We start from the raw sequence: 15,105 nt of genomic DNA on the forward strand, positions 1-15,105 counted from the left end.
GAATGTCACCTGCTTGGACTTGTTCATCAACTAATTGATGTAGTGCTTCTAATTTTTCCAGAGGGAGGGGCCACTGCTCTACCCAGATCAGCTTATCTGTTTTCCATTGCAAGGAAAGGGCAAAGCGCTGTGCAGGGGCCCCGAGTAAAATTCCTCTCAGACTGCTGGCAAACCTAGTCCTGTTTTTTTCATTTCCTGTTCAGGGTACTTCAGGCTCCCGTACTAGAGTAGGGTGCATAGGGTCATAGCCCATGTTAAGCATAATATTCTTAGCAGCATTAGAAATAGTGGGGATTGTTAGCATAGCTCCCCATTGTTGCAATAAATCCCTTCTCCATGAGGTAATGGCTATGGGAGCAACGTAGGGATGTAAGCTAGCTGCTTGTCCTTCTGGCCCTCTGCATTCTAAAGAAACTGCACTTTGTTCTATGTCTGACATAGTTCCTAAACCTACAAAAGTGGCTTTAACTTGGACTTTTGGCCAGCCTTCAGGCCACATGTAAGGAGCTACGATGGAAACATCAGCTCCTGTGTCTACCAAGCCCTTAATCTGGACCTTATCTTTAAAAGATACAGAACACCAAGGGTGTGAGTCATTCAGGAAAGTATGCCAAAAAACCTGTTTTCCTGTGCTGCCAAAACCAGCATCTTGAGTTACTGGGCAGTTTTCCCTTTAGGGTAAGGTAATATTAAAATTTGAGCTACACGCTGCCCTGCAGACAGCTGAATATCTTGTGTTGCTGATGTCATGATTAGTATCTCACCTATATAATCTGCATCAATGATTCCGGGGTGAACATTAAGTCCTTCCATAGCAAGACTGCTTTTTTTCTGAAATAAGGCCTACTGTTCCTGGTGGAATAGGGCCATAAATACCAGTCGGCAGTTTCTTAGGAGAATCTTTATTGTTAAGATTAACATCAGTTAAAACGGGAAGGTCTAAAGCAGCCCTCCCCTGAGTGGCATAAAATAAATCCTGTGCCTGTATTTTATTAATGGGTTTTAATTCTGATTCATGTGGACAGATGCCAATATACTAGGAATTTCTGATTATGTTGGTCCTTATTCTCAAAAGGTACAGCAATCTCCTTATTCATCAGTACAAAAGGCAGAATTATATGCTATTATTATGTTATTAACAGATTATGCTGATCAAGCAATAAACGTGGTAGCAATTAATTCCACCCTTGTAGTTCAAAAAATTGAAACTGTTACTTTGCCAACTAATACAGAAAAACTTAACCTGTTATTTACCTCGTTGCAGCAACTAATCAGAAACAGAAATTTTCCTTTATATATTATGTATGTTCGAGCTCATTGTAACTTGCCTGGACACATAACTGTAGGAAACCAAGCAGCAGATCAATTAATTGGGTCTGTGATAATAGCTCAACATGAACATGCCTTACATCATAGAAATGCTAAGGCATTAAAGGAGAAACAACATCTCTTGGCATTCAGCCAGGGCAATAATTTGATCATGCTCTACCTACCAACCATTAACTGCTCCTCATTTACCAATTGGAGTTAATCCTAGAGGTTTACAATCCAATGAATTATGGAAAATGGATGTGACTCAATTTCCAGAATTTGGAAAACTAAAATATATTCATCATTCTGTTGACATGTATTCCCATTTGTCCTGGGCATTGGCATTATCATCAGAAAAGGCTGATGCAGTAATTTCTCATTTACTGGAGGTATTCTCAGTAATGGTAAAGCCTTCCACCATAAAAACTGATAATGAATCTACTTATATTTCTAATAAATGTCAAACTTTTTAAAAATTCTTAATGTTAAGCATATTACTGGAATCCTTGGAAATAGTAGAGGACAAGCAATTATTGAGAGCAAAATAGAACATTCAAAGAGATACTGCTGAAACAGAAAAAAAAAGGGGAGAACAATATATTATAATCCCAAGACATAGAATATCTTCAGTACTTTTTACTTAAAATTTTTTGAATATGAATGATGTGGATGAGATTCCCGTATTTAAGCATTGGATAACTGTTACATCCCCACCATTAAATCAACCTGTTTATTCTTGGGATACCTTAACCAATGTTTGGTTTCCAGCAAATGTTATAGGTTGGGGAAGAGCTTATGCTTATATTTCTACAGGAAACACTAAACTTTGGGCTCCAGATAAGAACTTAAAGTTTCAGCATACTCCAGAAGAACTCTGCTCCAGTAATGAGGAGGAAGAAGAACACTGAGATGGTAGCAGCCAACCTGAAAAAGATCCGTCTAACACCCAAAGAAAAGAAAGCTGCCATGTTCCCGAGGAACAGAGTTTGAGCAGTGACATGGGGACAACTGAAGAGTCTGTGTCACGAGGCTCAAGGTTTAGTACATCACACACACCAGGAAGTTAATCCTGTGAATATTTTTCTAGCTATGTTACCATTGTTATCTGCTTCTACAAATGGGCAAAAGTTTGATGTACTGCACTTATTTCCCCAACCTTCCTATATTAAGAGTAGTAAGTTCTTTGGAACCTACTGTGCCTATATATGTTATTGTTTCATCTTGGATCATAGGTCCTTATGACACCAGAGGGCCGTTTAAGCCTGAGGAAAAAAACACAGTAATTACTAATTATATACTAGGGTGACTGCCCCCCCCATTTTTTTATTTTATTTTATTTTATTATTTATTTATTTTTTTATTAAATCATAGCTGTGTACATTAGTATGATCATGGGGCACCATACACTTGGTTCATAGACTGTTTGACACATTTTCATCACACTAGTTAACATAGCTTTCGTGGCATTTTCTTAGTTATTTTGCTATAGATCTATTGCATTGTCTTAATATGACAATCAAACCTTTAGCCTATATCAAGAGCCACCTAAAGAATCAAATGTATTAAAGGAAATTGATATGCTAAATACTTATTCTTTAGCTAAAGTACAGCATAAAAATGTGTTATCCAATCCTGAATTACCACCTTATAAAATGCATTCTTTTTAAACCAAAAGCAAGTTAGACTTGTGTGATGGGAATATGACTACTATTTGTATGACTCCTCTTATGTATAAAGAAACTAAATTCCCTTGGGATAAAGTTAAGAAACATTTGTTAAATCATGAAAATTTAACTGCAGATATTGTAAATTTACAGCATGAAGTTTATTCCACTTTCTAAAGTAAGTTAGAAAAGATTGATGGTGATCCCATACTGCAAGGCATAGCAGATAGAATAGAGTAGTTAAATCTAATGCCTAAGATTAATGGACTTATTGTAAGTTCAGTTGGATCATTTGCATTGTTACACATTTTATGTTTAATTTTATATATAATTTGTAAGAAAGTTAATTACACTACAAAGGAAAATGAAAGCCATGCAGTCATTTTTGCCTTGATGAGGACAGATATGAATTCTAAGTGTCAGAAAACAAAGGGGAAATATAGGAGAAAGGCGTATATGCCTCTGTGCCCACCATTCTCAGAGTGAGCAGAGACAAATTCTTACTTTGCGCAGTCAGGCTGAAACCGAGGCTGAACCATAATTAGGCTGGTAAGCCTGGGTGATTTGGAGGTAAAAGTCCAGTGCTCAGACGCTGGCCTTGGGTCTGGGGTGTGCAAACATGTCACGGGTAAATCCTAAAAGTCTCCAGGCTGGGGTTTTGTAAGATAAGGTCTCTGCTTCCAGGTGATTTGGGCCTCCAGAGAGCAGGAGAACAATCAACCTTTTCACCACAGCAGTCTTGTGACTTAGTGGTTTACGGGAAAAATGGCTAATGGCATGTTTTTCTGGGACTAATAATTTTAAATATAATAGAAGGAATGAATATCAATTGATCAGTAGATTAGCAGATTGCAGGAAAATGTTACTTTGTTTTTATAATATACCTATGAAGTGATTCTGTGAGGACTGATAAACAGTGTGTACGTGCAGAACTGGCTATTCAAGCTGGTCAGAAATAAAGAATTTTGCTACATGCCACCAGAGCTTGTAGTCATTTTTGCCTCATATCATTTCAATAATCAGATCTAAACTCTGTGTCATCAACCACCCAAATGGCCTTCACACACACAAGGAAATGAAAAATTTAGTTAAGAACCTCTGAAATGCAGTAGAATCCCTTAGTAATAGAGTTGTCCAGGCAGAAGAAAGGATCTCTGAAACCAAAGACAAAGCTTTTGAATGTTCCCAAATGCTCAATGAAGCAGACAAATAGCAAAAACTGATCATTTCCTGAGAGAGCTGTGGGATCAATCAAAAGATCATACATTTGACTTATAGGAATTCCCAAAGGAGAAGAGGATGGTCCTAAAGGTATAGATGGTCTACTCCAAGATCTTGGAGGAGAATTTCCCAAGCATTGCAAGAGATCAGGACATCAGATAATTAACAGTTTCAGAATCCCAGCAAATATCAATCCAAATAAAACATCTCCTAGACACATTTTGATTAACTTTGCCAAAGTTAAGAAAAAGGAGAAATTTCTGCAAGCAGTCAGATATAAGAAAATCATCACCTACAATAGGAGAAATATCATAATGACAGCATATCTCTCAGGCAAAACGTTTCAAGCCAATAGAGGATGGTCATTGACTTTCAATCTCTTAAAAAAAAAAAAAAAAAAAAAAACAACTTCCAGCCCAGGATCCTGTATCCAGCTAAACTGAGTTTCATTTGTGATGGAGAAATCAAATACTTTAATGATATACACATGTTTAAGAAATTGCCATAAGTAAATCAGCTGTCCAGGATATTCTCAGACCTATCCTCCACAATGACATGCACAATCCTCTACCTCCAAAGTAAACTTACCCAAAAATTTTTGAACAAAACCTAACTTCCACAGTAGTGAAAGGATTAAAAATGTCCATTGGGCATCCAAAAATTATGACACCCCAAACACAACTAGGCTTATCAATTCTCTTAATTAATGTGAATGGTTAAAATTGTCCTCTAAAGAGGCACAGGCCGGATGACTGGATACCTAAACTCAGACAGGATATCAGCTGCATACAAGAATCTCATCTAACTTAAAGGGATAAAAATAGACTCAGGGTGAAGGGATGGACTTCTGTAATACAGGCAAATGGAAACCAGAAGAATGCAGAGATTGAAATTTTAGTTGCAGATGCAATTGGCTTTGAATGAACAAATATAGAGAAAGATAAGAAATGTCATTACGTTTTTTGCCAAGGGAAATACTCAATATGAAGACATTTTGATAATTAATATTTATGTACCCTACCAAGATGCTCCTCAATTTATAAAGCAAACACTAATGGATATGAACAACTTGATATCTTCCTGCACTATAATTGTTGGAGATTGTTGACAGTTTTGCATAGATCCTCTGAGAAGATACTAAACAAAGCAATATTAGACTAAAACTTGACCCTAGAACAAATGGACTTTATAGGCCTCTACAGAACATTTCATCCTAATAAAACTGAATATACATTCTTCTCATCAGCCCACAGACCATCCTCCAAAATAGATCATATCCTAAGACATAAGTCTAAAATCAGCAAATTTAAAAGAATAGAAATTATAACTTGTATCTTCTCAGACCTCTATGGAATAAAAGTTGAACTCAACAGCAAAAGGAATCTTCATACTCAAACAAAATCATGGAAGCTAAATGATCTTAGGCTGAATAATAGCTGGGTCAAAGACGAGATTAAGAAGCAAATCACCAAATATTTGGAACAAAATGATGATGGAGGACACAAATTATCAGAACCTTTAGGGTACTGCAAAGGTAGTCCTAAGTGGGAAATTTATAGTATTGGAAGGCTTCATCAAGAAAACAGTAACAGGAGAGAGAAGACTCCAGGCATCTGTGGCTGGGGGTATCTGTCCAGAATCATCCCTTTGGAGACACAGGGAGTCAGTGAGAGACTTCCAGAACCCATGAGGAGGACAAAAGCCATGGAGAACTGTCTGCTCATCCTTCTGGTCTTGTACCAAAAAGAATCATCTAAGCCATAGGACAGAAGCACGGTAAATTAAAGAGCAAGAAGAAGTGAAAGGAAAATTATGGCAAGGAAACAGATAAAATAAAACACACATGAGGAAGAATCAGCAGAAAAATATCATGGCAACATGAAAAACCAGTCCAGAGCAACTCCTAAAAGGGACTTTGAAGTAGCTACAGCACAGGATTCCACCTATAAAAAATGTTAGAAATGACAGAAAGGAAATTTAGAATCAGATGATGAAAACAACGAAGGAAATGATGGAAACAATGAAGGATATTGCTGATAAAGTGGAAAATAAAAGGAAATCCAAAAACAGAACAAAATAGAGATGACTGATATAAATAATATAGAAAGGATATAGAAAAGCTGACGGAACTGAACCAGTCAATTAGGGAACTTAAAGATGTAATAGAAAGTATTAAAAACAGATTAGAACATGCAGAAGAAAAGAATCTCAGAGGTAGAGAACAAAGCTCTTGAGATTACTCAGATAATTAAAGAGGCAGAAAAGAAGAGAGAGAAAGCTAATATTCACTGACAGAATTACAGGACAAAGCGGAGGTTCGCTGACAGAATTATGGGACTTCCTGAAGTGTTCAAACATACGAGTTATAGGTATCCCAGAAGGGAAAGAAGCATGCCTCCCAGGGAAATGGAAGCCATTCTAGAGAATATTATAAATGAAATTTTCCCAAATATCACCAAAGATTCTGACATACTCTTTTCAGAGGACTATCGGACCCCAGGTCACCTCAACTGTAGCAGAGCTTCTCCAAGACACATTGTGATGAACTTGTCCAAAGTCAAGACGAAAGAAAAGATTCTTCAACCTGCCAGGATTAAGCACCAGTTGACATACAGGGGCAAATCCATCAGGGTGACTGCAGACTTATATAATGAAACTTTTCAAGCAAGAAGGCAATGGAAATCTACCATTAATCTACTAAAACACAACAATTTCCAGGCCAGAATTCATATCCAGCTAAGCTAAGCTTTCAAATTGACAGAGAAATTAAATCATTTACTGATATGCAAATATTGAGGAATTCACAGAACAAGACCATTTCTACAGAAATACTTCAACCTGTTCTACACACTGACCATCACAATGAATCAACTGCAAAGAAAGAACTTAGCAATTAAAGGACAGAACCTAGCTTCCACACTGATGCAAAAGATCAAACTAAGCAATGGACTCTCACAAAATAAGATGACTAGAACACTACCACACTTATCAATTATCTCAATAAATGTTAATGTCTTCAATTCTCCACTGAAGACCCATAGATTGGCTGATTGGATTAAAAAACACAAGCCATCCATTTGCTGTCTGGAGAAAATACAACTAGCCTCAAAAGGCAAATTAAAACTCGGAAGTAAGGGTTGGGGAAGAAAATTTTTCAGGCAAAAAGAATTCAGAAGAAAAGAGGAGTTGCAATCTTATTTTGAGATACATGTGGATTTAAAGCAAATAACGTCAAAAAAGACAAAGATGGTCATTTTATATTGGTCAAGGGAAAAATACAACAAGAAGAATTTTAAATTCTAAATATTTATGTACCCAATTTAAATGCTCCCAGATTTTTGAAACAGACCTTACTCAGTCTGAGCAATATGATATCCTATAATACCACAATAACAATGGGATATAACACTCCTCTAACAGAGCTGGACATATGTAAACAGAAAATAAAGAAAGATATAAGGGACTTAAATGAGACCCTAGAGCAACTATGTTTGATACATGCATATAGAACACTCCATCCCAAAGCTAAAGTATATACATTATTCTCTTTGGCCCATGGAACAGTCTCCAAAACTGATCATATCCTAGGACCCAAAACAAACCTGAACAGAATCAAAAGAATTGAAATTTTGCAATATAACTTCACAGACCACAAGGCACTAAAGATGGAATTCAACTCCAACAAAAACGTTCAACCCCCACACAAAGGCATGGAAATTAAACAACGTTCTGTTGAATGACAGATGGGTGCAGGAAGAAATAAAACAGGAAATGATTGACTTCCTTGAGCATAATAACAATGATGACATAAGCTACCAAAACCTGTGAGATACTGAAAAAGCATTTCTGAGAGGAAAATTTATCGCTTTAGATGCCTAAATCTGAAAAACACAAAGAGAGCGCATCAACAAACTCACAAGCCATCTTATGGAATTGGGAAAAGAAGAACAATCTAAGCCCAAACCCAGCAGAAGAAAAGAAATATCCAAAATTAAATCAGAGATCGATGAAATTGAAAACAAAAGAATCATTCGGAAAATTAATGAAACAAGGAGTTGGTTTTTTGAAAAAATAAATAAAATAGATAGACCTTTGGCCAGACTAACTAGAAATAGAAAACTAAAATCTCTAGTGACCTCAATCAGAAATGATAAAGGGAAAACAACTGATGCCACAGAGATACAAGAGATCATCTCTGAATACTTTTAGAATCTCTATGCCCAGAAATTTGAAAATATGAAGGAAACAGATCAATATTTGGAATCACACCCACTCCCTAGACTTAGCCAGGAAGAAATAGATCTCCTGAATAGACCAATTTCAAGCACTGAGATCAAAGAAACAATAAAAAGTCTTCCAACAAAAATTGCCCTGGTCCAGATGGCTTCACACCAGAATTCTATCAAACCTTCAAAGAAGAGCTTATTCCAATAGTACAGAAATTATTCCAAAAAATTGAGGAGGAAGGAATCTTTCCCAACATGTTTGATAAAGCAAACATCACCCTGATACCAAAACCAGGAAAAGATCCAACTATAAAGAAGAATTTCAGACCAGTTTCACTCAGGAATATAGATGCAAAAATTCTCAACACCACTAGATTACAGCTTATCATCAAAAAAGTCATACATGATGATCAATTAGGTTTCATCCCAGGGATGCAAGGCTGGTTTAACATATGCAAGTCCTTAAACGTCATTCACGATATTAACAGAAGCAAAAACAAAGACCATATGATCTTCTCAATAGATGCAGAAAAAGCATTCAATAAAATATAGCATCCTTTTCTAATTAGAACACTGATAACTATAGGCATAGGCAGCACATTTATTAAACTTATCAAAGTTGTCTATGGCAAACCAACAGCTAATATTTTACAGAACGGAGCAAAACTGAAAGTTTTTCCTCTTAGAACTGGAACCACAGAAGGTTGTCCTCTGTCACATTACTATTCAAGATAGTGCTGGAAGTTGTAGCGAATATAATTAGGCAAGACAAGGAAATAAAGGGCATCCAAGTGGAAGCACAGGAGGTCAAACTCTCCTTCTTTGCTGATGATATGATCTTATACTTAGAGAAACTCAAAGACTCAACCAGAAGACACCTTGAAGTGGTCAAAATATACAGTACTGTCTCAGGATATAAAACCAATGTCAACAAGTCAGTAGCCTTTGTATACATCAATAACAGCCAAGATGAAAAGCTAATTAAGGACATAACTCCCTTCACCATAGCTTCAATGAAAATGAAATACCTAGGAAGATACCTAACAAAAGAGGTGAAGAACCTCTGTAAAGAAAATTATGAAACCCTAAGAAAGGAAATAGCAGAGGATATTAACAAATGGAAGAACATATCATGCTCATGGATGGGAAGAATCACCATTGTTAAAATGTCTATACTTCCCAAAGCATCTACTGATTCAATGCCCTCTCTATTAAAATACCAAGATTGTACTTTTAAGACTTGGAAAAACTGATTTTTTTGTGCTGTATGGACCAGGAAAAAAAACCATATAGCTAAGGCAGTTCTTAGTAATAAAACTAAAGCCAGGGACATCAGCATACCAGATTTTAGGCTATACTACAAAGCTGTAGTGGTCAAGACAGCATGGTACTGGCACAAAAATAGAGACATATAGACATTTAGAATCAAAGAGAAAGGCAGGAAATGAAACTAATATCTTACAATCACCTAATTTTCAATAAACCAAACAAGAACATACATTGGGGGAAAGACTTCTTATTCAATAAATGGTGCTGTGAGAACTGGATATCCACATGTAAAAGACTGAAACTGGACCCACACCTTTCTCACTCAAAAAATTGATTCAAGATGGATTAAATTTAAGGCATGAAACAATAAAATTCTCAAAGAAAGAATAGGAAAAATACTGGAAGATATCAGCCTGGAGAAAGACTTCATGAAGAAGACAGCCATGGCAATAGCAAAAACAGGAATGATAAACAAATGGGATTTAATTAAATTGAAAAGCTTCTGTACAGCTAAGGAGACAACCACCAAAGCAAATGGACAACCTACACAATGGGAAATGACATTTGCATATTTTGAATCAGACAAAAACTTAGTAACTAGGATCTATACAGAACTTAAATTAATACACAAGAGAAAAACCAACAATCCCATACATCAATGGAGAAGAGAGATGAAAATAACCTTCTTTAAAGAAGAGAGACGAATGGACAGAAAACACATGAAAAAATGCTCATCATTTCCAATTATTAGAGAAATGCAGATTAAAACCACGCTGAGATATCGTCTAACCCCAGCGAGAATGGCCTATAGCACAAAATCTCAAAACTGCAGATGCTGGCGCAGATGTGGAGAGAGAGGAACACTTTTACACTGCTTGTGGGACTGCAAACTAATACAACCTTTTTGGAAGGAAGTATGGAAAAACCTCAACTCAACCTAGAACTCCCATTTGATCCTGCAATCCCATTACTGGGCATCTATCCAGAAGGAAAAAAAAAGCCTTTTCTTATAAAGATACTTGTACTAGGCTGTTTATTGCAGCCCAATTTACAATTGCTAAAATGTGGAAACAGCTGAAATGCCCTTCAATCCAGGAATGGATTGGCAAGCTGTGGTATATGCATACCATGGAATATTATTCAGCTGTTTTTTAAAAATGAAGATTTTGCAGCATTTGTACTAACCTGGATGGAGGTGGAACACATTATCCTTAATGAAGCATCACAGGAATGGAAAGTATGCATCCTATGTATTCAACTTTGATATGAGAACAATAAATGACAGTCAATGACATGGTGGTGCATGGGGAAAGGGGTAAACACACCGAAAAAGGCAGAGAGGTGAGAGTAAGAAAAAGGAAAAAAAAAAAGAAGAAAGGAAATAGTGACTAATTCTCACATAAATTGGATTAGATTTTGATTAAAGTACATTACTTAAACATTAATATTTACTTCAACTTATTAATATGTTGTTTAGGATACAGGATACTGTATCCTCATTTATAAGTGAAATATGTTTGTAATTTCCCCTTTATAATAATGTATTTTTTCTAATTTTAATATCAGGTGTATCTAGATTAAGTAGAATGATTTGGAAGTATTTCTTCTTTTTCTATTGTCTATAAGAGTTGGCATAATCTATTTTTTGAAATTATCTTTTACCTTTATTTATAAATATTAGTTGTCTATTCTTTGATACTTTGGGGAAAAAATAATAAGAAGTAGTTAATTGATGACACCATACTGAACCTCAGAGTCAAAGCCTTCCATAATAGACATACTCTTATTTGACAATGTGAATGTTACATTCTTTGCATTACTATTATTATTATTGCTTAATACTTTGTTGCAGCAATCATCTGATTTCTTTTCTGAATGTATTTATCACATTCATTCTTTGAGAGGTTTTAGTTTCTGGTTCCTATATTAGACATTGTTATTGCTGTTAAGGTTTAAGTCTTTTTAATTTTGTGAAGGCAAAAGTGGAAGTCTAATGAACACATGTATATGTGAAAATAAAAATAAAAAAAACAATAATTTAATGACTACTTCATTCAGTAAATTAATGCAGTTAGGAAAGTCCCAAATTCAATAATCAAGTCTTTGGAATAATGAACAAGTTTATTTTAGACACGTAGAATTTGATCTACTGACACCCATAAGCTAACCTCTGAAAGTAATTCAGAAGAGTAATCAAAATTTCAGTTTATGCATATCTTAATATTTTTAGATTTACCTATATAAGTTTACTATATACTTTATTATATTAACAATACAAAAACAAATTTTAAAAGTCTGAACAAAAATAATATATTCTTTAAATTAGAGAGACAGTTACAGAAATCCACAGGCAATAGAATTTTAAGATAGCTAAAAGTAATAGTATAATTTTAATTTTTCCTGGGGAAAGAAGTAGAATACATAATGTTTTAACCCCATCTCATTTTAAATTGTGGCTCCCCAAAATTAAAGAAAAAAAAAAACAACAAACTGTGCCTTTACCAATAATTAATAAAGTTAGACAGGAAAGATGGATAAATTTTACTTAAAGTGTCAACTCAACTTTATATTATGGAAGTGTGACCTAAAAAATGATAATGATGTTTAAGGAAAAGAAAAAGAGTTATCAAACCAAAAGGTTTTAGAGTATATATTTTCACTGCTTTTTTTTTTCCAGATTAATATGAGGGTACAAATGTTTAGGTTACATTTTTTTAATATCTAAGGTAAATTTCAAATTGTAATTGAGCCCTTTTCCCAGGGGGCATGCTGAACACCCTCACATCGTGCACGTTAGGTGAGATACCACCAATCACACTTCCATTTTTCACTCCCCTTCCCCTCATTAAACTATACTTGTCTTTATCTTTCACATAGGGGTGTAGTTGTTTATATATTGTTTTCATATTGGTATTAAGTACATTGGTGAACTTATATGAAACTTACTATGGAACTTTGTTCCATTCTTGAGATACTTTACTAAGAACAAGGAATTTTACCACTTTGAAAATATTCCTTTTTTACTGTGTTTTTCAGATAGTAATAAGTCAAAAGAACTAAACTCTGCCCTCTGTTACAGATAAAAGTCTACTAAATAAAAATTTCAAAAATGTAACACAGGAAAAATCTTTGACTAATATAGATTAAAAAAGAAAACAGGGTGGTGTCTGTGGCTCAGTGAGTAGGGCACCAGCCCCATATACTGAGGGTGGTAGGTTCGAACACGTCCCTGGCCAAACTGCAACAAAAAATAGCCGGACATTGTGGCAGGCACCTGTAGTCTCAGCTACTCAGGAGGCTGAGGCAAGAGAATCACCTAAGCCCAAGAGCTGGAGGTTGCTGTGAGCTGTGATGCCACGGCACCCTACTGAAGGCAACAAAATGAGACTTTGTCTAAAAAAAAAAAAGTAAGAAGAAAGAAAACAATAAAAATGGCTTAAGTCCATGAAATAGAAATTAATACAGAGATTAATACCATCAAATTATCTCACAAAAGTCATTACTTTTCATTTTTTATGTTCAAAGATAATTTAAGATTGTCAAATTTAGATCTCACAACTTCCAACCCATGTGCAACATAAAAATGATCCTTCATAAAAAGTATCAGAGATCATTTTAGTTGCTTTCTCCCCCTTTTTTGTTTTCTTGGTTTTCACTTTCATCTTAAAGTCAAGAAAAAGATCAATTTTGAAATCTATGATTTTTTTTGTAAATTTCTTCCTCAAACCAGTACCTTGGATACATTTAAAACATCTAGTTAAGAAGGAATGAATGCCATTCTTTGGTAATTGGCAGAGAACCTAAAGGCATCCTTAACTTATTCTACTCCTGAAGTATCTATGCATTCACAGAAAATGCTCAGTGCTTGGAAGACCAGTAATAGGAGTATATTGATTTATGAGTCAAAATTGGTATGAGTACATTGTTGGACAGTCATGTTAACTATTTGTCCTAAATGAAACTTTCCAAAGCAGGGCGCAGTGCCTGTGGCTCAGTGGATAGGGTGCCAACCCCGTATAGCAAGGGTGGTAGGTTTGAAGCTGGCTCTGGCCAGATAAAAAAAAAAGCAGTGACAACTGCAACAAAAAATAGCTGGGAGTTGTGGTGGACGCGTGTAGTCCCAGCTATTCGGGAGGCTGAAGCAAGAGAATCACCTAAGCCCAAGAGTTAGAGGTTGTTGTGAGCTGTGACACCACAGCACTCTACTGAGGGTGACAAAGTGAGGCTCTGTCTTAAAAAAAAAAAAAAGAAAGAAAGAAAGAAAAAGAAAAGAAAAATTTCCAAAGCAGAAATGCTTTCAAAATCATTCAGGTACTTCCCACACTCCAGAATAAAAGATGTTATTATTTTTAAAGTTAATTATTGCCACACAGCCTCCAGAAGCTGACTACAGGGAAAGATAGGGACATTATTAAATAAAAAATATATCAACATCATGTGATACATCTGAAGAGGAAAAAAAACCCTGAAGATGAACAGATAAAGCCCTAATGAATTTGACAATCTAGATTCTATTGTATAACATATTATAATCTTCTTGTTCCTTAAAACAAAGCAGGTAATTTGACTGATAACAAAATTAAATTAGAGAAGATGGCTGACCAGAAGCAGCTTTAGCCAGAACCTCGTGTTTAAAGGGAGAGATACTGAACTGAATTGAATAGAAGCTGAATGAGAGGAGCTCCACCCTGAGAGGACGACATGAGGCACTCATTACCCAGCTGAACCCAATGGCAGAAACAAGAAAGTGGAAGGAAAACAACAGGAACGAGCCCAGCTCCCAGAGGAACAGACACCCCTGCCCCCAAAAGGGATCTGCATGGTGGGTGACCATTTAGCCAGCAAACAGGGTTCAAAAGTCTCCTCACCTTTGGCACAGTAACTGAGATAACGCCAGAAAGGCTATGTTAACCACTGTGATAAAAATGTGTCAAATGGTTTATGAAGTGAGTGTATGATGCCCCATAATCATATCATTGTATACAGTTATGATTTAATAAAAAAAAAAAAGTCTCCTCACCTTATCCAATGGAAGAACAGTTGCTAAGTCCCAGTTATCCTTCATTATTGGGGTCCCACCACTGAGACTGGCCTCATTCTGTCTGGCAGAAGAGACCAAATATTTTTCTTGCAATCCTGAGCACCCATATTACTCTTCACCCACTGTATTTGCTGGAAGGACTGCCACCAGTTGAGTCTGGAGTGTGTGACAAGCTCACTGAGAAGCTGGGAAAGTCTGCAGGCCACTGAGCTAGAGCATGAAATCAGTAGCATAGCAGTCCAAGCTTTTGTGAGGAGAAGGTGAGCTGCCCATCTCTAGCTTCTCAAGGCTCTCTGAGTTCAACTGGTGGATCACGGCCAGGGTTCAGGTGACTTTGGACAGAATTTTGGACTTCTGGTCTCCACCAGGCAGG

Source organism: Nycticebus coucang, chromosome 6 (assembly GCF_027406575.1).
Source record: "Nycticebus coucang isolate mNycCou1 chromosome 6, mNycCou1.pri, whole genome shotgun sequence".
NCBI lineage: Eukaryota > Metazoa > Chordata > Mammalia > Primates > Lorisidae > Nycticebus > Nycticebus coucang.